We start from the raw sequence: 27288 nt of genomic DNA, 5'->3' as shown, positions 1-27288 counted from the left end.
AGAGGAGGGATCGAACACAAAGTAGCACTGTATGCTGATGACTTACTTTTATTTATCCAGGATCCAGTCAATTGCGCGCACAACATTTTAAGTCTATTAAAGACCTATGGAGAATTTTCCGGTTACAAACTGAACATTCCAAAAAGTGTATGTTTTCCTGTTAACAGTCCAGCTAAATCCATCCTCCCTGGTACACTACCATTCCACCTCTCTCAGAGCTTTAAATATTTAGGTGTTGTCATCTCCCAATCTCTCAGCTCAATCCATAAGGAGAACTACGGTAAACTCCTTGACCAAATTAAAATTGATGCTCAGAGGTGGAATAAGCTGCCCCTCTCACTGGTGGGCCGAATTGAAACAGTCAAAATGAACATTTTACCACGTCTTCTTTTTCTTTTCCAGACTCTCCCTCTCTTTTTGCCCAAATCCTTTTTTAAGTCTCTGGACTCAACCTTACTATCCTTCATTTGGGCCGGTAAGATACCGAGGATCTCAAAAATAACTCTCCAAAGACCCAAACAAGATGGTGGCTTTGCGTTACCAAATATGTTATTTTATTATTGGGCTGCAAACCTGCAAATGATCAAAAAATGGTGCCACTCTCCTGATATAAATTGGTGTAATATGGAATCTCACTCCTGCACCACATCCTCTCTTCCCGCACTACTTTTTGCCCCATTACCAACACGCTACTCTCAGTTCACCAATAACCCTGTAGTTCTCTCCTCTTTAAAGATCTGGAACCAATTCAGACTACATTTTGATTTGAAATCTCCCTCGGTCCTTACCCCTATCTGTAACAATCACCTGTTTCTACCCTCCACCTCTGACTCGACCTATACCAAATGGAAAGAAAAGGGCCTTGTCTCCTTTAATAACTTATACAGCAATCAACTGTTCAGATCACTGGGTGATACTGCTTCTGCATTCGATTTACAACATTTTAGTTTTTTCAGGTTTTTCCAACTACGCAATTTTGCAAACACTCACTTTGCGTCCTTCCCTAGCCTACCTGCAAAAACCTTACTAGAATCTATAATGTCACCCTCAGACTCTGTGAACAACATCTCTTCCATCTACAGCTCTCTTATTTCCTCTAAAACATCCACACTCCCCGAGCTGAGACATACATGGGAGAGGGAACTCGGCATAGAGCTAAACGAGGACTGGTGGAATACAGCGCTAACCAGGATAAACTCTTCTTGCGTATGCGCCCGTATGTGTCTTATCCAATTCAAAGTGGTCCATAGGACACACTACACCAAGGCCAAGTTGAGTAGAATGTTCCCAGACACCAACGACTCCTGCTACAGGTGTCTCCACTCGCCTGCAGACCATGCACATACATTCTACTCCTGCCCTAAACTTGACTCTTTTTGGAAACACTACTTTGATACACTTTCTGTAGTTTTTGGCATGGTGTTGCCTCCGTGTCCTCTAGTCGCTATCTTTGGTGTACCTCCTGAGGTGGGCAGGTTCACTCGTTACCAGGCAGATGTAGTTGCGTTCTCCTCTCTTATAACGAGGCGTCGTATATTGCTACATTGGAAAAGCCCTACCCCCCCGTCCACGACCTCCTGGCTAAAAGACCTGTCATCTTTCATATACCTAGAAAAAATAAAATACACAACTAGAGACTGTCTAAACAACTTTTTCAGAACTTGGGATCCTTTCCTACTACATATCAATTCATTAACTGAAATTTTATAATTCCCCTCTCGATCTTTTATTTTTCATTACTATGCTTTCTTTACTTACCTAGAGGCTAAATATCTACACAAATGTTAAAACAATGTGTTTATACGCACATGTATATGCATGCGTGTATGTATATATGTACAAACGTATGTGTAGACACATGTTGTCCTTTTTTTTCTCTTTTCTTATTATTTCATTATCTTATATACCATGTTTTCGGTCTCTCCCCCAAGGGCCAGTGGGTGGGTGGGTATATGTTAGGGTTTGTTTTGTCATGTTTTGTTTTGTTTTGCCTTGTTTCGTTTTGTATTGTTTTGTTTTGCATTGTTCTGTCACTTTTTGTTTTTTGTTGTGTTGTGTTTTGTCATCCCTGTATGTCCTGTATTTTAAAATGGGAAAAAAACTCAATAAAAATATAATTAAAAAAAAAAAAAAAAAAAAAAAAGCTGGCCCGTCCAGGCATCACTACAGTTTTATGGCGGCAGCTTTTGTGCACCTTGACACCAAAGGAATGCGGACCTGAGGACCATGATGACGCAATAAAGATGTTGGCTTTGAAAACAAAGCAAGCATGCGACAGAAGCTGCCTTGAGCCCTGCGAGGCGCGTCCGAGGGAGGCATCAGCTACTGTCGGTAGCCAACGTAAAATGATGAAGAAAAGCTATTACACCCACTACAGTAAGACTGGAGAAAAAAATGTTAATTGACATTTTAAGATGCAACCATATAGTGATAATTAATGTAGTTATTCTGAAAGTCTTTTCAATTGCACAGCGAAGCCACATCATTATTGGGCTCATCAAAAGTGACTATCTCAGGTGGGTGTCCAATAAATACAATTCGTTTGCAGTTGTCAGCCTGTTAGCAGCTGTCAGAGAGTTGCTAGCCGTGTGAGCCCTCCATTTGCTTAATGGAATAAATCCATCCATCATCCACCACATGAATATACATAGTGAGTATGCAGCCATCATCCACACTGCCTGGTGTCACCTCAAAATGAGGTGGTAGAGCAGCTATCAGCTATGCTCAAGATGTGGGATAAACAGGCTGCTGCGCTCTGCCTGTGAGGAGCCATCTGGAAAAGGGAGAATTTCCACTCTTGCCACTAAATTGTATATAGACTATTGGCATATTTAATCCTTTGTTTGTGTTTTTACAGGGAAGTCTCCACAACCGCCGAGAGTAGATGGCAGCTCACAAAATTCAGTAAAGCCAATAATAAGGCCCAATAAAGATGGTGAGTTTGGAGTTTTCAGAAGGCAAAATGCTTCAAAAAGCTTCTATGTGCTCTCTGTCTCCTCAAACATAAACATCACAAAAATAAACTCCTCAAACGGGGCTTGCGGCACTGCATAAACAGCCCAGGGTTACTCTTCTGTGCCTCGGATGTGTAAAGAAAGCTGTGATGCTGAATGGCACAAATGAAAATAAGGTAACTTTCTGAATGACAGGCTTCCATTACCCAGCTCTGGTAATTAACTAATCACATCCTCACTCAAAAGTCTTAAAATCACACGTTCTTGCCACTTGACATCTCATTAATTTCCATCAGAATTTATGAATAATGGAGTCAAACCATTGCCTACGTTATTTTATTTACTGCCAGCCATCTTTTATTTCATGTTGTTTGCTCTGTTGTGATTTGATTTCCTCTGTCGGCTCATTAAAATCTCTGGGTTTATACCAGTGAGGGTTTTCCCTGGCATATATGCTGCCTCTTTAAAAAACAAAACAGTGGAGCGACTGAGGAAGAATCGTCTGTCAGTAAAATAATTGATTACTTTTATAGCATTTATCTACATACTGCATGGAAGCGAATGCTTTTCTGAGAAAACGTTGACGTGTAGCTTCCCGTAAGCTGACATCTGTTTAAACTACACGACAAGTGTAGCCCACAACATCATCGTTCAACCTCTGAGGACTGTGGAATACCCTGATACATACACCACAGCACAATGTATGAGACCGTACGGAAGGTAGCCGTATAGCTGTAAATCATGTTTCCAAGGAAACAGCTAAGGGATGGCCTATACTATGTCAGCTGTATAGTGTGGGATAATCCCATCAGCGCGTATTTCCTGTGACCAGGGCAGAAGCAGAAGCTGAAATGTTGTCAGTGTGAAAACAATGTGTTTGGCTAAGGTCCCACAACCCAACCCACTCATCTGGCTTTCCTGCAGTCACTTATGGGAATTATCTGTCACTCAGCCGAGCAAAGTAAAAAGTAGGCTATATGCTTCCTTGGATTATTCGTATTTTTAAGACGTCACTTTGACTGAATGTGGATTTGTTAAATGAACACTAAGGATTTTGTAATGCTTTGTTTTGTTTTTTTGGCATCATTAATGCATGTGTGTCTGCGTGCATACATGTACACAGCAGAATGGGCAACATTATCTTCTGACACTCAAAACAGGAGCCCCTCAGGGCTGCGTGCTGAGTCTTCTCATCTACTATCCGGTACAGTACACACATGACTGTGTGGCCTGGGCACACAAAGCTCGAACATCATCATCGACAGCAATGGGCTGTAATGTTGATGACGGTGACTCTGCCTACACGGCTGAGTTCAGATCACTGACACAATGGTGTCAGAACAACCTCACTCGGAACATTAACAATGCCAGGGAGCTGATCGTGGAGACGTGGGCTACAGGAGGCCAAGGAGAGATCACGCCCCTATCGACAGCGTTGCAATGGAGAGGATCAAGCATTTTAAGTTCCTCTGCAAACATCACTGAGGACCTGAAACCTAAATGCATTAAAGAAATCTTTCTATCTTTCTATGACGTTAGTCTCGTGTGGCGTTAGTTATCTCCATACGGACACTCATATGGACACTTATACATACAAACAAAGCCAAACGTAGTAGTGGTTAGAAACTGCCAGTACTGCCAGTACTGCCTTCATCACTTGAGGAAATTCAGTGTTAGGTTGTTCTGCAACAGCGCCATCGAGAGCTGCACCCTCGACCACAAAGCACTCGAGTCCAGAGGGCGTTGTGGACAGCTTATAGCGCATCGTCGGACGTAACCTTCCAGGGAATATACAAGAAGCAGAGTGTAGCCAAGGCTGAGCGAATCATCATGGACACCCATCGCCCCAGTCACAAACTGTTCATGCCAATGTTGCGGCCATGGCCATGCAAGCAATACCTACAGTATGTATCAAAAGCCATTCCATCAGACTTTGTAACAGCTTCTGGCAACCAGAAGTTGAACAAGCGTTGATTTCCAGACAGAAAGGTCCAGCCCAAACTATCCTAAAACAGGGGCAAATTTGGTTTCCAGGTGCTAAGTCCACCCCTGAGCGTGTGTGTTTGCATGTGTACTGGTCTCCTGGGGAAATAGGTGTTGACCCTGCCTGGTAAACTGATGTATGGGGTCTTGTCTGCAAATGTTGAATTCTACTCCATTGTCACTCTCCAGAGACAGCCTCTCCAGTACACTGCAATATCCTCAGTGTTAGAAGCAGACCCTGCATGCCCACAAGAGGAGAACTCGCGTGCAAGCAGCAGTTCGTAAATCAAACGTGTGGGTTCTTGCCGTCATTTATAATTCTTCTGTTCCCCCACAACTATCCTCTGAGCCTGGTTTAGAAGTGCTGTCAATGCACCGTGCGTGGGTTTATTGATTCAGCGATATATTGCAACAGCATCATTACATTTTTTTCCCCTCGTCTATTGATTTGAAAGAAAAGGAAGAGAAAAGAAGACAAGAGGTGAGTGAGCCCTTATAGCACCAAGAGGCATCATATAGAAAAAGGGAACTAGCAGTGGGGGTAAAAGTACTCAAATGTTTTACTTACTAAGTAAAAGTATCAATGCTGCAATGTAGAAATACTCTGTTACAAGTAAAGTGCAGTTGAATAAAAGTACAAAGGTATTGGTATCAAAATGTAAAGTACCAAAAGTAGAAAGTAATCATTATGTATTTTTGAGTATGATATTTTTGGGTCTTTTTCTGCCTTTATTGATAGACAATACACTGACAGGAAATGGGGAGAGAGATGGGGGGGAGACACGTAGGAAAGGTCGTCGGGATTGGGACTTGAACCCACGACACGCTGTCAGGCTGGATTAGCAGCCTAGGTGCCTGGACGGTTACGCCGTCGCCAATTGTCCAGGCCGTAACTAGAGTTTAGTGGGGTAAAAGTACAATATTTGCCTCTGCGATGTGGATTAGAAGTAAAAGTACAGAAAGGTGAGTAAATGTACTTACTTTACACCAGTGAAAATGGGAACTAGCCACTTCAACAGAAAGTTGAACCGTTCTTGAGCTGCTGAGGCAGCACTTTTCCAGCATTCTATAAGGTAGGATACAGATGTCTCCTTATGATTCTTCTGTTCAATAGGCTTGTACAAGATTTTAGACAGAACGCACTAAATTAGCATGTATACTTTGTTAGGGGGTCCCACACACACACACACACACACACACACACACACACACACACACACACACACACACACACACACACACACACACACACACGACTTTGGGTACTCAGAAAAGCCCTATATAAATTGCAAGTATTATTATTAAATTGTAGCCCGCTCTGTATCAAGCCATAGCAGTAGTCTGCATTACTTATTCATGTTAGACCATGTTAAAGCAGACTTGAGAGGATATCGATGTATCTCTTATATCCAACCCTTTTCTGTTTTTTCTGTTTTTTTAACCTTGTGCCACTTCTACAATTCGAATTGTTAGGCACATGCAAGAACAGGCACAACCCTAGACATAATGGCATATAGCCACAGTACTTCTAAGACACTTTATGCAACACATACAGTGTTGCATATACCGGTATGAAGCCACACTGAACAGCTAATATCAAATATATGCACATTCTGAACAGTGCAGAAAAGTCACCCAGGGGCAATAAAATACAACAAATGGAAAAAGTGAGCTGTCACTAAATGCAAAAGACATTCAGGTTACTAATGTAATGTCCCAAAAATAGTAGCGCAAGAGAAAAGATAGTAGAATAGGTTTCATTTCTGCTTTGGGACATTAGTAGTACACTGATAAATTCTGCCTTGCATTTATACTTGCAGCTTTGTTTGATCCATGCACATGATTGCACCATGGAGAGCCATATATCCCATAACACATTCATTAAAGTCTTATTGCTGTAACTTGTAATTTTTTAAAGGAAAGTACAAATGCCTTTATCATCAAATATGCATTCTAATTGGGCGACCACGTTAGGATGAATAATGAAAGACATTATTATTTGGGGTAATGGGCTTCAGAATCTTTTATTAAGACTTGATATTAACCTGGAATTATTCAGTAGTACGATAATGTAACTGGTGTTGTTCTTCTTGACACAAAGGAATGAATTAAGTCAGAAATACTCTTGCTTGGAAAGCACAGCATCTGTCTTAGAACACCTGACTTAGCAAAGAAACAATATGTTTGCAGAGATAAACAGATACATTTTTATATCCACATTAGATGACCCGATGTGACAGAGGGTTTTGACTGGAAAGAGTGAAGCATTTACAGTATACCATTATATGCATTACGCAAAGCCTTCACTTCACTTCTCCGACAGGAAATTAAATGCAAATGGAAAAACTTTGAGATTTAATCTTACTTCTTCAATCCTCTTTTGCTGAGAAGAAGCGTTCACAAAAAGTTGTTTTCTCTAATGTCATATAACTCTGACTGGGTTGTCCATTGCCCTGCCAAGTCCTTTGCATCATTTAAACGATTTCCATTTTTGTGCAACACAAAAACCCAGCGAAATTGTCTAATGCGGCGGAGATGACAGAAGCTGCTTGTTAATAAAAAGAACTGCTGGATGGGTAACTTAAAGACAGAGTTCTTTGTTTGTGTGTGTGTGTGTGTGTGTGTGTGTGTGTGTGTGTGTGTGTGTGTGTGTGTGTGTGTGTGTGTGTGTGTGTGTGTGTGTGTGTGTGTGTGTGCGCGCGCGCGTGTCTGTGTGCACGTGTGTCTGTGTGCGTGTGTCTGTGTCTCTGTGTGTTTTTTCAAAAGAGGAACAGGGAAGTAGTAGTTTGTTTAGTGTTTAATGGCTGAGGGGACAAAACTCCTGCTAAACCAATCCTTGCGCCACTTCAGGGTTCTGTATCTTTGCCCCGATGGCATGAGGTCGAAGTAGCGATACAGAGGATGATCAGTGTCATTTATTATCAAGAGTGCTAAGTGTGTGTGATGGCCTTATTGTTCATATCAGCAAGTGTGGGAAGTCCAGTGATCTTGGAAGCAATACGGGTAATACTGTAAAGTTTTTTTCTGTTAGGCATGGACAGTATATAATACCCTTGACAAATGGTGCTACGTAGAGCCATTAGAGGTTCCTAAACTATAAACTGAAGAACCAGTAGAGAACCTCTAAAGCCTAACTGGTTGCTTGTACGGCATAGCAGTGTTACTGCATATAGCACCTGAACCACCCCAAATAACCATTTTTTGTGTGCACTTACCTGATTTAATGAATAAAATATAGCAGCAAACTGTATCACACCCACAAATTGAATTAAATATATTTTGAGGGGTATTTGTTAGGCTAAAACAACCACTACATAAAAAATGATTTTCTTCAGCAGCCGTGGCAGTGATTTTTTCTCACAATTTTCTTTCCTCTCCCCCCTCAGTATTTCTCAACACGCTCTAATAGGGAATGAGAGTTCAATAGTGCCATCCAGGGACGTGCTGGCTATTGGGAAAAGCGGGACAACTCCCGAACGGCCGGTTCATTCCTGGCCGGTCCAGGCCGGCCATTAGGAAAACAATTACAAATTAAATGTCGGCCTTCGTTCCATTTTGGGGGCTGGGGGGCCAACAAAGTAAATCGTCACTGTCGGGCAGAAACCTCGTATCTCCAAGTTTCAATCATACAAGGCCGTTGCACAAAAGTAGTGAAAACAGCAGATCTACAAGCACACAACGCCTCGCACCGCAAGGCGTTGTGTGCTTGGAGATCGGCTGTTTTCACTAGTTTAAATCATTTTTAAAATGATAAATACAAAACAAACGTTTTTGGACATACAAGGTTTCCACCCGACAACGACAAAATATAACTCATGTACAGTCACTTGTCATGATCTGAAATGGCAAATCTTTGAGTAGCAGCAGCAACGCTATAGAGAGAGATCTCTCTCTATAGCACGCAATGAGGGCCTCTATAACTCTTTTTCCCGGGCTGAATCAGGGGCCCAGCACGTCCCTGGTGCTATCCCTGTGAGGCATGTCAGACTGCAAAAACGAGGAGGGCTGGAGGCTGTGTGAGTCATATCTAGGATCATTTACTCTGGAGACCACAGGCAGGCATCACACACAGTCATCGTCACCATCATCGTCTTCTTCATCATCATCATCGTCATCATCATCTTCATCATCATTAACATTGCCCTGGTTACTCCTAGCCCACAGAAGTTTTCTGCGGTTGATAATGTACAGGCAGGCAGGCAGGTAGAAAAATCTAGAGAGATAAATCTCCAGTGTAAAGCTACTGTCGCTGCATGGGCAAGTTGTTTACTGAGACAGATTAGGTTAGGTAGGCTAGGCCTATATTGGATACGGAGAACTTTGAGGGAGAGCAAAGATAGCTATAGCCTATACTTGTGGTTATTGAGCTGGATGACGACGGTGGTGAAGATGGCAACAATGACAGTGTTCAATGTTAGCAGTCATCCAGTCCTGGTGACAGCGTCACCAACAGGGATGTGCAGAGAATGTTAGAGAGGCAGGGGCTGGAATTTTCTAAAAGGGCCTTTTGGTGAAAATAGGATACCTCCAAGCTCACAACTTGGAGGTCGGCTATTTTCAGTACTTGATACCACACTAAACTACGCATAAAAAAGGCAATACTGGAGATGTGGTGTATGGCATGGATTTCTAAAACAGTGAGGGCAATTCTTTCAACATAAGATGATGCGTTCAAATTCAGGAGAGTTTGGACAAGGCTATTCTCTTGAATGCTGCCTTCAGGTATGGCATGGAAAGAGGGCATTTGCATTTCTTTCACCACAGTAAAAACGGCATTCATGGTCTGGAGAGGGCACTTTTTAACAGACGGATAAAAGGGCAGGGGCTCAAGCCCCCTTTCAGGTCTATGCGTGCACGTGCCTGGTCACCAACCTCAGCAACTTACAGCCTATTGCTTAAATGACTTCACATTTAGACCCAGATGGAGCTCTGCGTGGCCACACGCGTTTACACTGTGGTCAAGCTCACATTCATTATGGTTGAATAATTGTCTGAATGAATGTGTCTGCAGCCAGAATGAATCATTCGGGTATTTCTCTGGTCTTACCAATCTCAGTTGGGGTTCTTAAAACAGCAGCTGCGTGCGTGGGGGGGGGGGGGGGGGGGGGACTGACTAAACTGTCCGTTTGTTCCTCTTCGAAACACTATCACAATGTGCATGGCATTGGCAACATGGCCTTGACTAGGGATGGGACGATACGCGATATTATCGTTTATTGTCGTGATAAAAAACACTCACGATAATCGTATCGTGGAGATTTAATTTATCGTGATATCGTCTTCCGTCATGCACTGGAATCAATTCACCCTTTATTTCCCGAGTGGTATATCCGGTACCACTTAAACCCTCTATAACTGGTAAAAGGTACTTACAATATACGTACTTGATACAGTTTTTTTTTTACTCTATCAAATGTCTTTTTTGCCCAAAAATTGCCGATCTACAAGCTCACAACGCGTCACGTTGCGACGCGTTGTGAGCTTGTAGATCTGCTATTTTTGGGCAAATGTTCCGCCCCAGGATAACGGATTTTGATTATCGTGATAAAATCGTAAATCACGATTTCTTTTGTCACAATAATCGAATCGTGATATGACATTTTCATATTGTGCCATCCCTAGCCTTGACATGGCTTCACGGTCAGGCGCCTTCTTGCCGTTCCCATAAAAGCTCACATTGGCGTGAATTCTATGAGACTCAATGAAATGAAAGATTCTGTTCTCTTTTTTACTGCTGTTATTCTGTGTTGTGTATAGGAAGCATGCAAGCCGCACCCTCTCAGTTATACGGTCTGAGTTGCAGACAATTGACTTTATAGAAAGACACCACAATTTTGGCTTATAAGGGAGGGGAATATACTATTTCTTTATTCATTCATTCAATGTATTTAGTTTCCCCTTACACCAGTGGTTCTCAACCTGTGGGTCGGGAACCCCAGGGGGGTCCCTAAATTATTTCGGGGGTCCCCAGATGATTAACTTAATGTGAAACATTGTTTTCTCACTCAACAGTAAACAAACCAACATAAAGTGTATAAAGCGTATCTGCACATTACATTTTGTAAAGTGACAATTCAAGGACTTTTTAATACCTCTAAAATGACAAATTAAATTGGCCAAATTGTAAAATATTAGAGGCAGAAATTTTGAAAATAGCCGCGTTGTGCGCATGTAGATCGGCTATTTTCACAATAGAACCTTGTTATACAAAATGTAATGCCTCAGCTCTTAGTGCTCGTCAGGGTGAGGGGGTCCCCAGTTAAAATATGATTATTTTGTGGGGGTCCCAGCCTGAAAAGGTTGAGAACCACTGCCTTACACAACTAATGGGGTGCTACCGTTCTCATTACCCACACCACCATGGTCTGAACAGTCTGTCCATTAGCAGCTGTCCTACTGGCCCCCTCCCCCACTGACCCCCCTGCAACCTCACCCCGTCTACAACTTGGAAAATATCCCTGAACCCTGAGAGAGAGAGAGAGAGAGAGAGAGAGAGAGAGATGAGAGAGAGAGAGAGAGAGAGAGAGACACACACACACACACACACACACACACAGAGAGAGAGAGAGAGAGAGAGAGAGAGAGAGAGAGAGAGAGAGAGAGAGAGAGAGGTGGAGGTGGAGGAGGAGGAGGAGGAGGAGAGACAGACAGACAGACAGACAGACAGACAGACAGACAGACAGAAAGAGAGAGGGGAGAGAGAGAGAGAGAGAGAGAGAGAGAGAGAGAGAGAGAGAGAGAGAGAGAGAGAGAGAGAGAGAATCACAGTGATTCCTCATAGACAGGGGGAGAGAGAGAAAACACCGCGAGCTGTCACCACATTGAGTCGCGCATATCCAGGCGACACTTTTAACTTTAACAGCACAGTTATCGCTGACAGGAAGAGGAAAATAAATAAATAAATAAGAACAAAATAAACAGTCAACAGGGACTCACAAATGCCACCGCGTTTATCTCGTTATTGGTGAACGATATGGGATTATATGAGCCGGCAAATATAAGTTGTTACACACGGATGGTCGTGTAGAGCTGCCGACTTCAAGAAGAAACTCATGGTAGGTACTATTTATTTCTACATTATAGCCTATTACAATACAATTAAGGTTCTAATATTGCCTAATTGGACTCTCGATTAAAACCGAACACGCTTTGTCCGCTGTTTTTCACCTTTAACTGTTATTCAAGTTGTATTAATATATAGCCTCGTTGAACAACTACAACCTAACATTTTCTCAACACATGTAGGCTAATTTGAGGGGAGATTTGCGTGAAGTTTGAGTGATTTTAATGTGTAAACCCTTTAGAAAATTGGAGACAGTACATAACGGTCTCCTTTCAGGGGAGATCGAGGCACCCGCACCGCTCGCTCGCCTATATGAATGAATGGCTACTATGTATTCTCTCAAGAGTTCACACAGTTTACTCAGAATCGAAGTGGGAGAAAAAATGTGCCGTGATGGAAGTAAAGTATAAGTACAGTAAAACCATGTGGACGGAGACATCTGTAAGGGGGAAACGGTAACACATTGTGCATCATCAGCGTTAAATGGTCGCACTTGCTTGCTCTGTAGCTGTCATCCAACGCACACGTGTAACGGATCTCGGTGTCCGTTTCTGTTAATGACCATAATATTAGCCTATAATATTAACACGTGGCTTACACTATGGGAAATATAGCCTACTTTGTTAGAAAACCATTACAAATACTCATTTTTTTCTTTCTTCCCTAAACAAAAGCTGTCCAATGGAACCACGCGTAAAGGGCTTGAGAGGAACGGAGTGGTCCTCTCTCTCTTTCTCTCTTTGTCCTACCTGAAGCCCGATTTATACTTCGTCTTACGACAGTGCCTCGTGCCAAAATGAACAGCGTGCAGCGTCTTTATAGGCTATATAGAAGCTTCTTTTCAAGGATATTAGAAGCAATAGCAGCAAATTGGCGAAGGGATAATTGCGCTGCATAAAATCTTTATACCACTTTCATTTGATGATATCCTGCCAGTTGATGGTTCTATATATTTTAAACCCGAATTTAGTGAATGGTAATTTGGGGAGGTGGCCGGCTCAAGGTGCGCGCCTATCCTCCAAGCGCGCACATCATGCACGCGCAAACACGCAAGCACACATAGACTGGGCAAAGATACTGTGTGGATCTCAATGTGATTGTGAAACAGGGATTTAATAGGATATTTATTTGATGTGATGTGATGATAATCGCATAAGTGCATGTTGTCTTTTCAAGATTCAGGATTTTCTTGTTTATCTTAGTATGAGTGGTAGACAAAAACATTTTGTAAAGAAAACATAAAAAAGGGGGGATTAATCAAAGAATAACAGCAATGGTAAGAGCTAAGAGGATCACCAGTTTTTATGCCGTATTGGCACACTTGTGGTGCTTTAAGGTACTATTTGCATTCCTAAAGTAAAGTAACATCTATTTATACATCTCTGTGTGTGAAAGCTGCAAAGTGACCCCATGTGGCAGTGTCTATAGGAGTGTCTGCGTCTGGGGACCCCCAGGGGTCCTTGAGGAGGTTTTAGGGGTCAGCTTACTTGAAAATAGCAGACCTAGAAGCTTGCACGTACTGTATACTGCAGATATAAAAGCACATTAAGCATCGCAATGCGACATTGTATGAGCTTGTATCCTGTCATTTCAAAGAAATCTTTTAGAAATTGACACGTTTTTGAAACATTTTAATAGCACAAATCTTGTATGGTTGTCCCTGGAATACATTGATTTCAGATGGGGTTCCGCAGCCAGATATATTATTTTGGGGGTCTGATGTGATCAATATCAATATCGACAATATCGGGTCAGAGAATATTGTCATAATGTCCATGTTATAGCCCTGTGCAGTGTGCACACACATTTTCGTTTTTGTCTTGGTTTAAGATTTTCGTAATTTTTTGGTTCATTGGGTATGAATGACCCTAAACTTGAGGGCCAACTCTATCCTGATTATCTAATTGCCTTTTACTTGTGGCAGTGGGTGTGGTGCTTTAAAATGAAACATCTTGCTCTCATGGCATTAAGGTATTTAATAAATCTTATGACATGTGCTTGCATGGATGCATGGGAATATACTTTGTATCTGTGTGTGTGTGCGTGCGTGCGTGCGTGCGTGCGTGCGTGCGTGCGTGCGTGCGTGCGTGCGTGCGTGCGTGCGCGCGCGTGTGTGTGTGTGCGCGTGTGCGTGCGTGCGTGCGTGAGTGCGGGTTGCTTCTCTTCATACGTTTCACCCGAATTCCGCACCCAAGAGACCCAGAAATACGGCAAGTCTGCAACGAGTGAGCGAACCAGTTCTTTGAAGTGTGCATGCGTGAGACCAGCTCAGTGGTCTTGTGGTTAGAGTGTCCGATCTGAGATTGGGAGGTCAGGTCGGGGTTCGATTCCCTGACCGGGTCATTTTATGGTACCCAATGCCTCCCTGCTTGGCACTAGTCTCAGCATCAAGGGTTTGATTGGGCCGTAAGTCCCTGCAACATAATATAGCGTCATGTCCAGTGGATGTACTGTACTTGTACGTCAAGCCACCTCACACTATAGCGAAATAGGAGATATAGGCTCCCGAGTCCTGCCCTATGGGCCCTTGTCAAGGCTTATTTATTTTTCTGTGTGTGTGTGTGTGTGTGTGTGTGTGTGTGTGTGCGTGTGCGCGCGTGTGTGCGTGTGTGCGTGTGTGCAGTGCCAGTGATTGAGACATATACTGGGAGGGTGCATCACCTCACTTAATATCGTTCTTTTGCCAGTCTGCCTTATTCTTTCAAGTTCAAAACCTTTCCCACCAATTAACCACATTTTCATTCGTGCCATCAACCGAATATAGGGACAAAAGGGGAAAAATAGCAGCATTAATCCCAGCTAAAGCTCAAAGAAAATGTCAAAAGGCAGCACTGGCCAGTATGCAGGAGCACGCCCTGTAGACTATCCTGTGGAGAAGTGACATTTTGAAGGTTCCTATTTCCCCATGAAGCAGACATAATGTTTAGGTCTATTATGAAAGGGCCAGACACCCGGTTACACTCTGTTTGTCGTGTCTCTGTGGATAGATCTATTGAGCTGTTTGCTCAGGCCCACTAGTTAGAACTGTCTGCCTAAGTGCCTATAGCGGCGAGAAGGGGTGGATCGTGATCGTGGGGGCGTGATAACTACAGAGGGGGATTCTTTTTTTTTGGTGAAATATATTATTATGCATATGTGAGTGGGCTGGATGATTACAATGATATAAATGCCACCACTGGGTGTAGTGTGCGTGGCCTCTCTTTTAGTGAAGCTGATTTCATCTCTCCCTTTGTGAAAGGCTATATGAAGGGAATCAAGCGATTTAATAGATCGCATTGTCAGCGATATGGCCCAGACGCAGTATTTTGGTTTATCTTCTTTCTTGATTTAAACCCACTTTGTTCTTTATAGGCACACTGATGAAGTATTCATTTCAGAGACCTTAAAGTAATGTATCACACTATTCTCCTTGGATACTGCTCAATACTCTCAAAGACCAACAGTGGTTTATAATGTTTCTATATGGCACAGACAGAAAAGAATATGGACCAGTGAATGAATAACATTTACAGTCTAGGTTGTGACACTTCAATTATGAAACAAACAAGAAAGTGATGTTTTTTTTTTGCCAAACTTGTATGTATGCATGTTCAAGTCATCACATTAGCAATTACGAAGCCAGGGCTTACATAATTGTGAGGTTTCTTTGATAAGGCAGTGAGCAGTAATGGACTACACAATAAAATCTTGAGTGTTAATGTAACTTTGAGAGTGTACTAAATTAACCACACTGATTATTACGGGTCCATTTGGTTCAATTTATTCATTCTCTGAGTTAAATAAACATTCAGGATTTAATGATTTTTACAACAGTGACAGAGTCAGTTATTCAGTTATTGTCATGGAGGGCGGGGGGGGGGGCGTTACTGAAATCTGTGTTCGGAGATGTCCCTCTCTCCAGCACAGACATTGAATTTTACTTTCAGTACCCGGGGAATTGATTTCAAACAGCCTCTTTTATGGGCATCTCATAATGGAGGAACGGGAAGAATGTAAGCAGCACATGAGATTACATGCAATGGGCCGTTGGTCTTTTCAGTTTTCGTGGCCTTAGGTCATTAACCATTGACACACGTCACATGAACCCTCACATCTCAGCGCAACGTGCCGCTTACACAGATTGGATTAATGGGAATTTGTGAGATGAAACACACAGCTCCTTCTGAGATTCTGCTCTCATGGAAGCGGGGGCTTTGTGGGAAACCTAATTCCATCTAGGAATTACCCACTATTATTGGATCGCCCTGGTCCCATGTCGTTAGAGGATTGCCTTTTATGTCATTTACAAAGAATAAGCTGCGCACTCTGGGCAATGGGACGTCCTTTATTTGTCAGGACACTTGGGTCCAAATCAAGACTTTCAAGTGGCTTGTTCATCCCCCATTTAGTTCCCACGTGGATTTAGCATTGAGGCAAATTGTTTATTCTCATTAAAGAAAAATGCTCCATGAATTCATTTTTTTTAACCACTGAAACCCTAGACACAGACAGTACCTCATTGACTGGGGTCCCCCAGGCGTCTCTACTTTGTCCCTTCCTATTCCCCCCTCTACACCAACTCTCTTTGCTGAAAATAGCCAATCTACAAGCTACAAGCATGTCACAACACTTATTTTCGCAGAATGTGGGATGCTAGGGTTCATGTGGTTCCGCTTGACCCGTAAGAAACAAACAATTTTTAACGTTTTTTGGGGGCTTTTCTGCCTTTATTTGTGGTTGAAAGTGGAAATGGACAGGAAACTGCTGAGAGAGATTGTGAGAGACATGCAGTAAAGATCGTTGGGATCAGGACTCGAACCCGCAATGCACTAAGCTAGATTATAGCATAGCAGTCCACGCCTGTAGGAAACAAATATGACATAAAACGTGCCAGGCTCAGGCTTAGAGAATGTCAAGGTTCATCTGTATTCACTGGAAGTCAAAACCACAAATATTTGTTGTACTTCTCAAAGTTAATTAAACACAGATGATTTTAATGTGCACAGCATACGCTGGGTCTAACTTCGGCTGCTGACCTTGATCCCGGGGGCTCCCCCCAGCTGCAGGGTGTATCATCTCAGTACCTCTGACCAACGTTCCCAAAAGACCCTCACATCCTGGCCCCGCTCTGACCTCACACAAACCTTTTATTTCGGTTTCCTTGTCTGAAAGCTTTCTCTCTGTTTCTCAAATGAAGCATCTGACTTGTGTCCTACAGGGGGTCTTGTATTTTAACACATACACACATCCAGTGTGTCATCAGGGACTTTTATGTGGAAGCTTGAGAGGCTTTTCAAGTTTAAGATAGAGAGCACACTGACACACAACCTGTCTACCTACTACACCAATACATACAGAAAAGATTTGACAAAGACAAAAACTCGGCGTCCGTAGCCATCCGTAGAGCTAACGAGGCTGCAAACATTGATGTCCATGCACTCTTTTCAGTCCATTAGATTTATTCTGATGTGGCATCAGTTTCACCTGATGAAGGCTGTGGCCGAAACGTTGTACCATCATCTATTCTTTTCTGTATTTTAAAGTAAACTAAACACTGCAGGAGCTGTTGTGCAGACTTTTATTCTTTTGATCAATTTACACACCGTCTCAAATGTCAGATTTGTGATCTTTCCAGTCTTTTGCCATCATAATGGCTTGAGTTTGCGGTTTGTAATGATATTCCTGCCAAAACATAGTTGCTCGCGATCGTGTGTTTGAGTGCATGATGCCATCTGTTGTAAACAGGCTCGCTCTCCAGACTCCAAGCAATTCAGTCCTGGCTCTAGCCAAGTCGGGTGTTTGCTGTCCTAATGGTTATTTTCGGATCGGATGACTATTCCCTCTCATGGGAATGTAGTCAAACTCCTCACTCCTTGCTTGTAGAATAAAGCAAGAAAAACATCCTGAGTGCGTTCCGAAGAAATAACTCATCAGAATGCTGATGGCGTTCGCATCATCACACGCAAAAAAGAGATACTGGCTGTCGCATGGCGTTTCCTTTTATCCTGCATCCCCATTCAGAAGAGATGTCCCAGGCTATTCAGAGGCCTATCAAAACATGTCAGGCCTTAAACACGCTGCCTTTAGCGTCTGGCCTGTCACCAGTAACTCTTTGTGGCAGAAATGTTTCATAGACTTGCGGTTTGAATCAGTTGCTTTGTGGGCTTCCAATTCCATATATGTGACAGCTTGGGAGTATAATGCCTAAATTTACGCTTTGTCGCATGACGGAGCTGCGTGCCGGAAATAGCGGATCTACAAGCTCACAATGCGTCACGGTTGCAACGAATTGTGAGCTTGTAGATAGGCTATTTTCGGTGTGCGTCACGGCAAACGACAAGCTAAATCGGAAATGTTGTTTGGCAGCAATGCCGAGTAGGAGTTGGACTGTGACTGCCAGCAAAATAAGAGTGCATGAGAGAGACTGGTTGATTGATGGGTGCCCCAATGAAGTTGTGTTATGTATTCCTGATGAGACTATGTAGATGGCCGGGATGGATTTATGTGGACGTGCAAGAGGGGCGAACACTTCCAGGAGGTGATGTCTGTCTGAAAGGGGCCAATCCGAGCCTATTGCTCAATGTGATTGATGGACTTGCCGTGATTAAGTTAACATGCTGACAGCCATTAATCTGCTTATCTTGAGAATGGCATGAGTGAAAGTCTTTATGCAATGTTTGTCCCTCCTCTTTAACACAAGGGGAAGTGTGATAGCATTCCTTAATCTCAGTCCATGTTAACCACTTCCAACCCTTTTGTGGGCATGAAATGCTAAATAAAATGGTAAATGGTGCATTCATAAAGCGCCTTTATCCAAAGCACTTTACAACGTGCATTACATTCACATACCGATGGGCAGAGGAAACCATGCAAGGCACCAACCAGCTCATCGGGAGCAGTTAGGCTGGGTTATGTGTCTCGCTCAAGGACGCTTTGACTCTACAATAACTCAGGGACAGGCTCCAAGGGCATAGGTGAACATATTAGCCATTTGTCGTAAGACAAAGTATACTGTAGTGTAGGCTTAAGTGATTACTCTTGTAAAGTCTTTCAAAAATCCATGGGGACTTTTTGTAAATCTCTCCACGCTCAAATATGATTTCTTTTAAGCATAAATGGACCATGATATGTGATATGTGGACCTTTTTTTTTTAAGAACATGAGCATGTAAGGTGACCATCAAGCTGAGGTTGGGTTAGAACTGCTGAGTAAGGAGGTGCATCTGGCAGCCCAGAGTTGCTGCCTGCCACTGCCAAGTGGTGGGTCATTGCTTGCATTAATGACGCATGAAGAAATCAACTGGTTTTATATGCCTCGACCATCTGAACCGAGTTGCGCTATAAAGATGGATTTCATCAAATGAGAATAGTACTTTGATGGATGGGATGCTTACAGTGCATGGATGCTATCGCTTCTGGTGCTTAAGTTGTGGCTTTCCTATGAAATATTCCAAATGGAAGAATTATATCTGTCAGCAATGCAAAAAGCCACCGACTCATGGTGTATTCGTTAGTCGTCACTGTTGCCATTAAAGCCATAGTGCGCAGTCTCTACTGGTGTGATAAGCTAAAACCTCATACATTTTAGGGCATGGGTCTTCAACAGGGGGTCTGGGACCCCTAGGAGGTCCTCAGAGTTACTACAGGGGGTCCTCAAAATCTTTGAGTGATAGAAACTTTTTTTCTCCTTTTTTATAATAACCACTTGAACCCTATATCCATATTGAACCCTATGTCCATATTCTGAGAACTTTAGCCAAAAATAGCTGATCTACAAGCTCACAACGCCTCGTGCTGCAAGGCGTTGTGAGCTTGTAGATCGGCTATTTTCGGCAAAGAGCCTTGGTGTAGAGTGGAAAAAGAGCAGACCAAATACAAAGTGAAAGGTGATGTACACTGATGATTGTGCTGTCAAACGATGAAACTTTATGGAATCTATGAAAAGGTTGTGGGCGTCCCTGCTTCATCTCTCTCTCAAATAAGGGGTCCTTGGCCTGAAAACGTTGAAGACCCCTGTTTTAGGGTTAGGATTATTAGATGATTAGATAGATAGCAGGGACATTTCGATACGTATGCTGGGTGAGCCGGGGGTCAAACCGGATACCTTCTGATTCCCAACCATTCTACTCAGCTATGGCTGTATTCTTCTTCCCAGGAATGGGAAGAAGAATAGAGTTAGATCGAAAGAAAGAACAAGGAAAACAGGTCAGCTATTTAAATATTCCTGAGAGTGAAATATATACTGTCCAAAAATGGCAATGGTATGATACTGTTAAAATAGCAGTATACACATTAACATAAACCAGGTTAAAATAGCAGAACTGTATGGTGGCATATTTAACATCTAGTATCTACTGTAGTTAGGCCTGAATGATTTTCTTTTCAGTGCTTGTGTTTTGGAGCAAAGAAATCCAATAAATACAAGCCACAATTAGGTCTCACTCATTGACAATCCACTGAATTCTTCCATTTTCCATAACACTCAGCTCAAAGAATACAAGTCAATGGGGAAATTATAGGTTTAACACTGTGAAAACTATTGGAGTTTCTCCTTTTTCAGCACATGATTTTTAGCATCTATATATACCCTGGCTTACACTTTCATGTAGTGCCATGGAATCCCTTAGGTTAGCAGAAAGACCCAGTATTAGTGGTTGTGCGGAGCTCTGTGCTGAAGTATCTGTCTTCCAGATGTCACTCTAATGGGCCTCAACACGGGAGCTGTGGGGGCCCCCAGAATTGTACATCACTAGGGAAGGATGTGTTCATTTTCCAATTACCTCCGGCTACACTTTTTCAATGAGGAACTGTGAAACCTTTCAATACCACACTAATTTTTCACCACTCTGTTCTATCAGAAACACAGGCGCACGCTAGAACCTTTCACACTCGCTCGCACGCACGCACAAACGAACGAACGAACGCACGCACACGCACGCACGCACACACACGCACACCTGACCTCTTGCTCTCCTCTGAGCATCACAGGCAGTTTTTATCCCTTTCTGCTATATGTGGATGTGCTGTTTCTGTAGTGATTGTACCAATACGGTAAATCAGTGTCTCAGTAACCCAAATAAGAGACCTTGGGCACTAGTTTGAGCCCGGGCGGTTATGTTAAACTTTATAGGCAGCGCAATTGATGGGTCCATAAGTTTGATTCACAGCAGTGGGATTGGTACAGCTAGCGTGAAATAAATAAAAGTAAAGAAGAGTCAAAAGTAAAAGCTCTGGGCAATTGGTATGAGGCGGCTTTGAGTGCATATGTAATGCCTTAAAAGCTTTGTTGCATGAATCTGTGGGCATAACCACAGTGGGGTCAGTTTAAGCCTTATGTTGCCTTAGCATCAGAGCCGGCCCTTCCAAGCATCACTATAAGGCAGCTGGGGGCAGCCTTTTGTGCACCATGACACCGAAGGAATGCTTGCTGACCTGCGGATCATGATGACTCAATATAAACGCTGGCATTGAAAACAACGCATGTCGTGCCAGCAGAAGCCCTAAGCTCTGTGAGGCGGCACCTGAGCAAAGCCGGCTGAAACTCTGCGCCATCTGAGTTGCATATCGATACAGTAGTATATCAGCATTGATGAAAGAATTACTCACGTGTTTTACTTAAAGCTATACTATGTAACTTTTTTAATAAAACAAATCTTAAAATTGTCCTAACTATTAAATCGCTAAAGTTTTAGAACACCCACTCTGTTAATTTCAGCCCCAAAAGCCTTTTCTTTATATGTGTTATACTGCACCCATGTGGCCGTGACAGGGGCTGCATTTCCCGGCAAAATTACGTCATCTGCATCATGTGTCTCCCTACCGGCCAATCACATCGCATCTTGCAGTCTCTTCAGGAAGTAGCAGTATTTACGTTGGTGAAGTTATCTCCCCCAATCCTGGTCTAAAAATGACGGGAGACGGCTCTACGGATTCGTATCGGCGAGACGGTCGCGGTGGTCACAGGCTGGTGGTCCGCGGCGACTCCGGGCGAAAAACGGACGAAAAAAGCAATGCCGCTACCGACCAGTAGTTGAGCAACTTCCATAGTATAGCTTTAAGTAAAAGTATCAATACCTGTGGAAATAGTCTGTTACAAAGTACAAGTCCGGCAATCAGAATTTACTTGAGTAAAAGTGCAAAAGTTCATTACATAAAGTACTATACCACACTATACCACACCTGGGGGACTATTAGTGTAATGTTAACTCTATAGACACATACAAAACTATGGCACCACTTTAATGGAATTTCAGGTTCTATACTTACATGGTCTGCAAACCTGTCAAGCCCCTAGACTACTTAACATAATATAAGCCAACTACAGTAGTCATAGTGGGGGGGAGAAACACTGAGTTGTACAGCCTATAAAGATGGTCTTTCTCTCTTTCTTGGTTCCTAAAAGATAACCTGAAGAAATGTTGTTACCGTATTTGCACTTTTTAATTGCATTTGAAGACAGTGTTTCTTCTTTCAGTCCGTATCTCAACAAACTGCTGGACCAATCAGTGCCATCCTTACCTAAAACCTTGCCCCCTCGTGTTTGATCAAGTATACACTCCTTGGAACTGCTCTTACTAGGCCTACTTTTACCATACAAAGAAAGATTTAATTTAAACTTTCATTTAACAAAAAGTTTAAATGTGGTACGTTCAAGTCTCATTATTAGAAAATAGATGCTGAACCAAAATGGAATCACCTTAAAATGGGTTGTATAAATTACAGTACAATGATACCCAGGGAATTAACATGCCTCCATGAACTCTGCTTTGTTCTCTGCTGGCTATCGGGAGAGTTTGTTTTTGTTTTGTTCTATTGATTCACACAAGTCAAATAGTACAAAAGGTAACAATTTAAAAAACACAGAAATAAGTGCCGGTGAGAAAGGAAAGCCAACCCTATAGGGCTTATGCAAGGTCATCAACTAAAATAAAAAAGTTGAATATAAAAATCAAACAAGACTAATAGCCTACTGAGTGTGAAGCTGAGTGTGTGCATGTGCGCGTGTAGGGCTACAGTGGAAACTGTATACTGATTTTCATGTTGCACAAGGAGTGTGCAACATGAGTGGGAATGGGAAGAAGTGACTGCATGTATACTGTGAGTGTATACAGTAGATGTACAAACGGCCCTCTGAGATATTGCAGTGCTCAGGGTGTGTTGGAATCCGCTAAACTGCTTTGAGTCTGTGACCATTGTGGGTCTCTCACACACACGCACACGCGCACACACATGCACGCACGCATACACATACGCACACACATACGCACACACATACGCACGCACAGTGATAGATATCAAAGAAAGCTGTCCCGCACACTGCCTGGAACTTGGAGAGAAAAAAAAGTTCCAGTAAACAACATATCAGTCAAAGACCTTCATCGGAACAAACTTTTTCTGAAGAGAAATTTTGTGACAAATTTGACATATAATTCATCTTAACACTCAAATATAACCCTATACTTAGTTGAGCGGAATCCGTTCTATTTTCGGTGAAGAGATTTAGAATGTTCATCCCAGAATAGGACACTAAGCTTCATGTGGTTAAACTTGAGCAATCCTACAGTACTTGTATCTCTAAAGGATGTGTTTGCCTCCAATCTACAGTATGATGCATAATTCATAGAATTCTCATGAATTCCCATATGGCAGTACAGTTCTTGTTCATCACCAAAAACCTATTGCTGTCATGGCTACTAAATCATCAGTCAAATTTGCACATTTACAGCAGAATATTGCTGACACAGCCAGTAACACCAGCTACTTGGGAATCTCAGCGCGGATAGGATATTTCCTTAGCACAGGAGTCTTTAACAGGGGGTCCAGGACCCCTAGAAGGTCCTCAGAGTTACTACAGGGGGGCCGCCAAATCTTTGTGTGATGGGATAATTCTTTTAAATGAACAACTTGAACCCTCACATCCCTATTCTGGGGAGAACTTTAGCCAAAAATATTTTTGGCAAATAGTTTTGGTGTAGAGGTAAAATAAAAAAGGTTAAGACCAAATACAGAGTGAAAGGTCAAATTTACTAAGCATCATCTCAAAGTGTTAAATGTCTGAAAAAAAAACACATTAACATGATGACATATGCTGATGACAGTAAAACAAGTTGATGAAAATCTGCAACACAGTTTTATACAATATGTAGTGGGGGTCCCTGCTTTACCTCGCTCTCAGCTAAGGGGTCCCTGAAGACCCCTGCCTTAGTTAGCACATGCGTAGAACTGTGAGAAAACACATCACCAGCCGAGTGCGCCAGTCCTCCCACTAAGGAACCCAAAGTGATAAACAAAAGCCTGCCGTACACTTGTCAAGCAGCTATACGTCTCGCCAGGGTCATAGGTTAATATTCAGTTCCGTTTACCAGACAGGCTTGAAATGTCTTGTTGAAGTGTGAGACTTCCCTGTAGGACTGTTTATATCACGCAGACTTCCTGGCAACACATACAGACTAGCCGAGGTCACTTGGAGAGTGCAAAGGAATTTGTGTGAATGTTAGTGTCATTACAGCAGCTATCAATTTGTGGGATGACGATACCAATTTTGTGCCTGGAATTTCATATCTGTGCCGCCAGCCAATGCCCGTGTGAACCTTGCTGGACCAGTAAAGGGCAATAGTCAGACACCGTGGCTCTTACACCGGGCAAGATGGATGAGGAGGCGTAGTCATAACATTTCTCCCTCACCCACCATTTGTCATGACTTGGCCAAGCATATAGAGTTGTGATGAAATTGCCTTTGCTACAATCTACTGAAAAGGATGGAAGTATTAGTGAGATGTATGCCTAAAAACACTTAAATTACAGTGTAAGTTATCCTTTGGGTAGAGAGGTGGAACATATTGGCAACCTTAAATCAAATGAGTCCCCCTCAAAAACACAAAACAAATTGAGATACCATTGTAATAAATCTTCTGAATGTAATGAGAGACCTCTTAATGCTTTAAACTTAAATTTGAGCCGTAACCTGCCATCCCCTTAAGCCCTAGTATTTGTTCCACTTCATTATCTAAGACCCTAATGCAATAGGAGGTGAATATAATACTGTCTCTCATAAGTGGAGAACTGGCAAGAAGAGGCCGAGGTTTGCATCAGGTCCCATCCCTGAGATGTGACAGTTACAGTGACTAAACCAGTTTGATAATACATTCTGTAAATTCACACGTTTTGCTGCCAGTCACAGGGCAGCGCTCCACATACTGTACCACGTCTGCATACCGGCACCCCTGGCATCAGAGGCTGTGTAAACACAGGAAAGAGGCTCTGACTTTGAACTCCAGAGTCTAAAGTCAACCGTAGGGGGAAACCTACATTGTTTCTCCTGGAGGACCTCAGGGGGGCAGAGTATTAGAGGTGTAATTATAGCTTTCTTTAGAAACATAATGGACTGTAAGGTTACTCTGACACATGGCGAAGTGCTCCCCTCAATGACTAAGCCTTTGGACGACTTCCCTCCGGTAATTCAATGAACAGAGATGCAGATGAGTTGGGGATCTAACTTTAAGCTTCAACAACTTCCAAATTGGGCCCTAGGGTTAGGGTTAGGGAATTCCAAGGGGAAAGTTGCAATGTGATTGTGCAAAGTTAATCAGAGAACATGCAGGGGTGGTGGATCAGCTTTGTTTTGGTCAGGGGGTCCGCAAGCATTCTCAAGTGAGTCATTTCTAGACTGAGAGTCGCTCGGGTGGGTAAACAAGTTTATTTAATCGGGGGATAAGGGGCGGGAGGGGGCACTGAGCAACCACTCTACTGAAAAACACATTTCGTCAACTAATGGACTACTTTGTGAAAGTAAAGCCTCATTTAGTGTAACAAATGCTCAGCTCACTCCCTTGCGTTCTCCTTTCCATCTCTCAAGGAAATCAGATTTGCACTTCAGACCTTTAACAGATCACTCAGGCACTGCAACAGTGCATTGCATCGCCACTCTCTCTCTCTCTCTCTTTCCCCCTCTCTCTGGTGTGCTGAACTGCCAGCTGATGTTTGTGGCTGTCTGGTGAGAACAATACATTACAGGGAGATATGACACGCTCCAACCATCTCAGTGGGCCTCTTGCGACCGGGCTCAGCACAGATACACGTCGCAGTGCAAATTGCAACTCGTAATACATGCACTCTGAGATTTTGCACTTGTTAAAAATTCAGAAGCATGGTGACAGTGGGTATTATGTTATGATCGCTGGGCGTGTTTTATAGCGCTACAGTCACTGCGGTTGTAACTTGTGATAGCAGCCGAGGCATGAGAGCAAAGAGTTATATCCAATAATATTAATTCAAGTGAATTGTTAAGAGGAGCTAAGCTAATAAATGATGCACTGTTGAATATGATTCACAACCTGCTATGGAGACTTTATAGAGTATTTTGTATGAAATGCCGTTACTTCGCCAGATATTTACCGTAAAGGAGTGGGACATTGACTATCAACAAAAAGGGATGTGACATTTCCAAACAAGAAACAGCATTGATAAATAATGAAGGACAGTAAATTAGGGTGGGACCGACTTGGTCTACATACATTTTTCATTTCAGTCAAGTCATCAATATAAACAGTGACTTTCCTTTGGGTGATTAGCAGTTACTTGATCAAGTTTGAACGAACGCACGCACGCACGCACGCACGCACGCACACACACACACGCTTACAGCAGCATGTTATTATGTGTCATTATAGATCTAATGCAGACTGTTTACATTCGGCGGCTGTAATGAGCTGTTGCTCAGATGATCTTGGCAGTTCTCTTTATTTTGTTTTGGATCATTCCATCGCTGCTCCGTGCTAGATGTTTACAAAAACATAGTGCAGATGTGTCGTAAAGGCCGATAGTTTTTTTGTTTGGGGCTTAACTTAAGCGGTTCACCAACTTGGAAATGCATTGTGACCTCAAAGTACAGAGTGGTGTTTACAGATGAGTGAAAAGAAAAACGTGTGAGAGAGACACCGGCAGGGCAGGGGTGTCGCACCAAATTCTGGGCCCTGGGTACACGGATTCACTGCGGGCCCCCCATGAATGTTCTTCATAGGGGGAGGGGGTTTAACCCATTTAGACTGGGAACGCATTATTACGCATTAATCTGTGCTTTAACTATTGAAAAAATAGCAGATATACAAGTTCACAGCACGGCACCGAGTGCCGCGCTGCGAGCTTGTAGATCTGCTATTTTTGAAAAATCGTCTTTGAATGTTTTCAAATCCTTTTTCTATGTGAAGGACCCCCAAAATGATATGTATTTGGCCACAGACCCCCATCTCAAATATCTTGCTTAAAAAATACATGTATTCAAAGATTTGCACACTTTTTCACGACTTTTCAA

The 27288-nt window shown here is 42.7% G+C and overlaps 1 protein-coding gene across 1 annotated transcript in view; it reads left to right on the top strand.

Moving 5' to 3' along the window:
- Nucleotides 1-11750: 11750 nt before the first annotated feature.
- chst15 (carbohydrate sulfotransferase 15) overlaps nt 11751-27288 on the top strand; it is a 50881-nt gene continuing 35343 nt past the window's right edge. Inside the window, exon 1 of the mRNA XM_080748110.1 lies at nt 11751-11992. The gene's annotated coding sequence lies outside the window, so the exon portion shown is untranslated. The remainder of the gene's footprint in view (nt 11993-27288) is intronic.

The sequence above is a fragment of the Nannobrachium achirus genome (genome assembly GCF_963921795.1).
Source record: "Nannobrachium achirus genome assembly, chromosome: 18".
Taxonomy (NCBI): domain Eukaryota; kingdom Metazoa; phylum Chordata; class Actinopteri; order Myctophiformes; family Myctophidae; genus Nannobrachium; species Nannobrachium achirus.
This window is presented reverse-complemented; position numbering and strand designations above follow the sequence as displayed.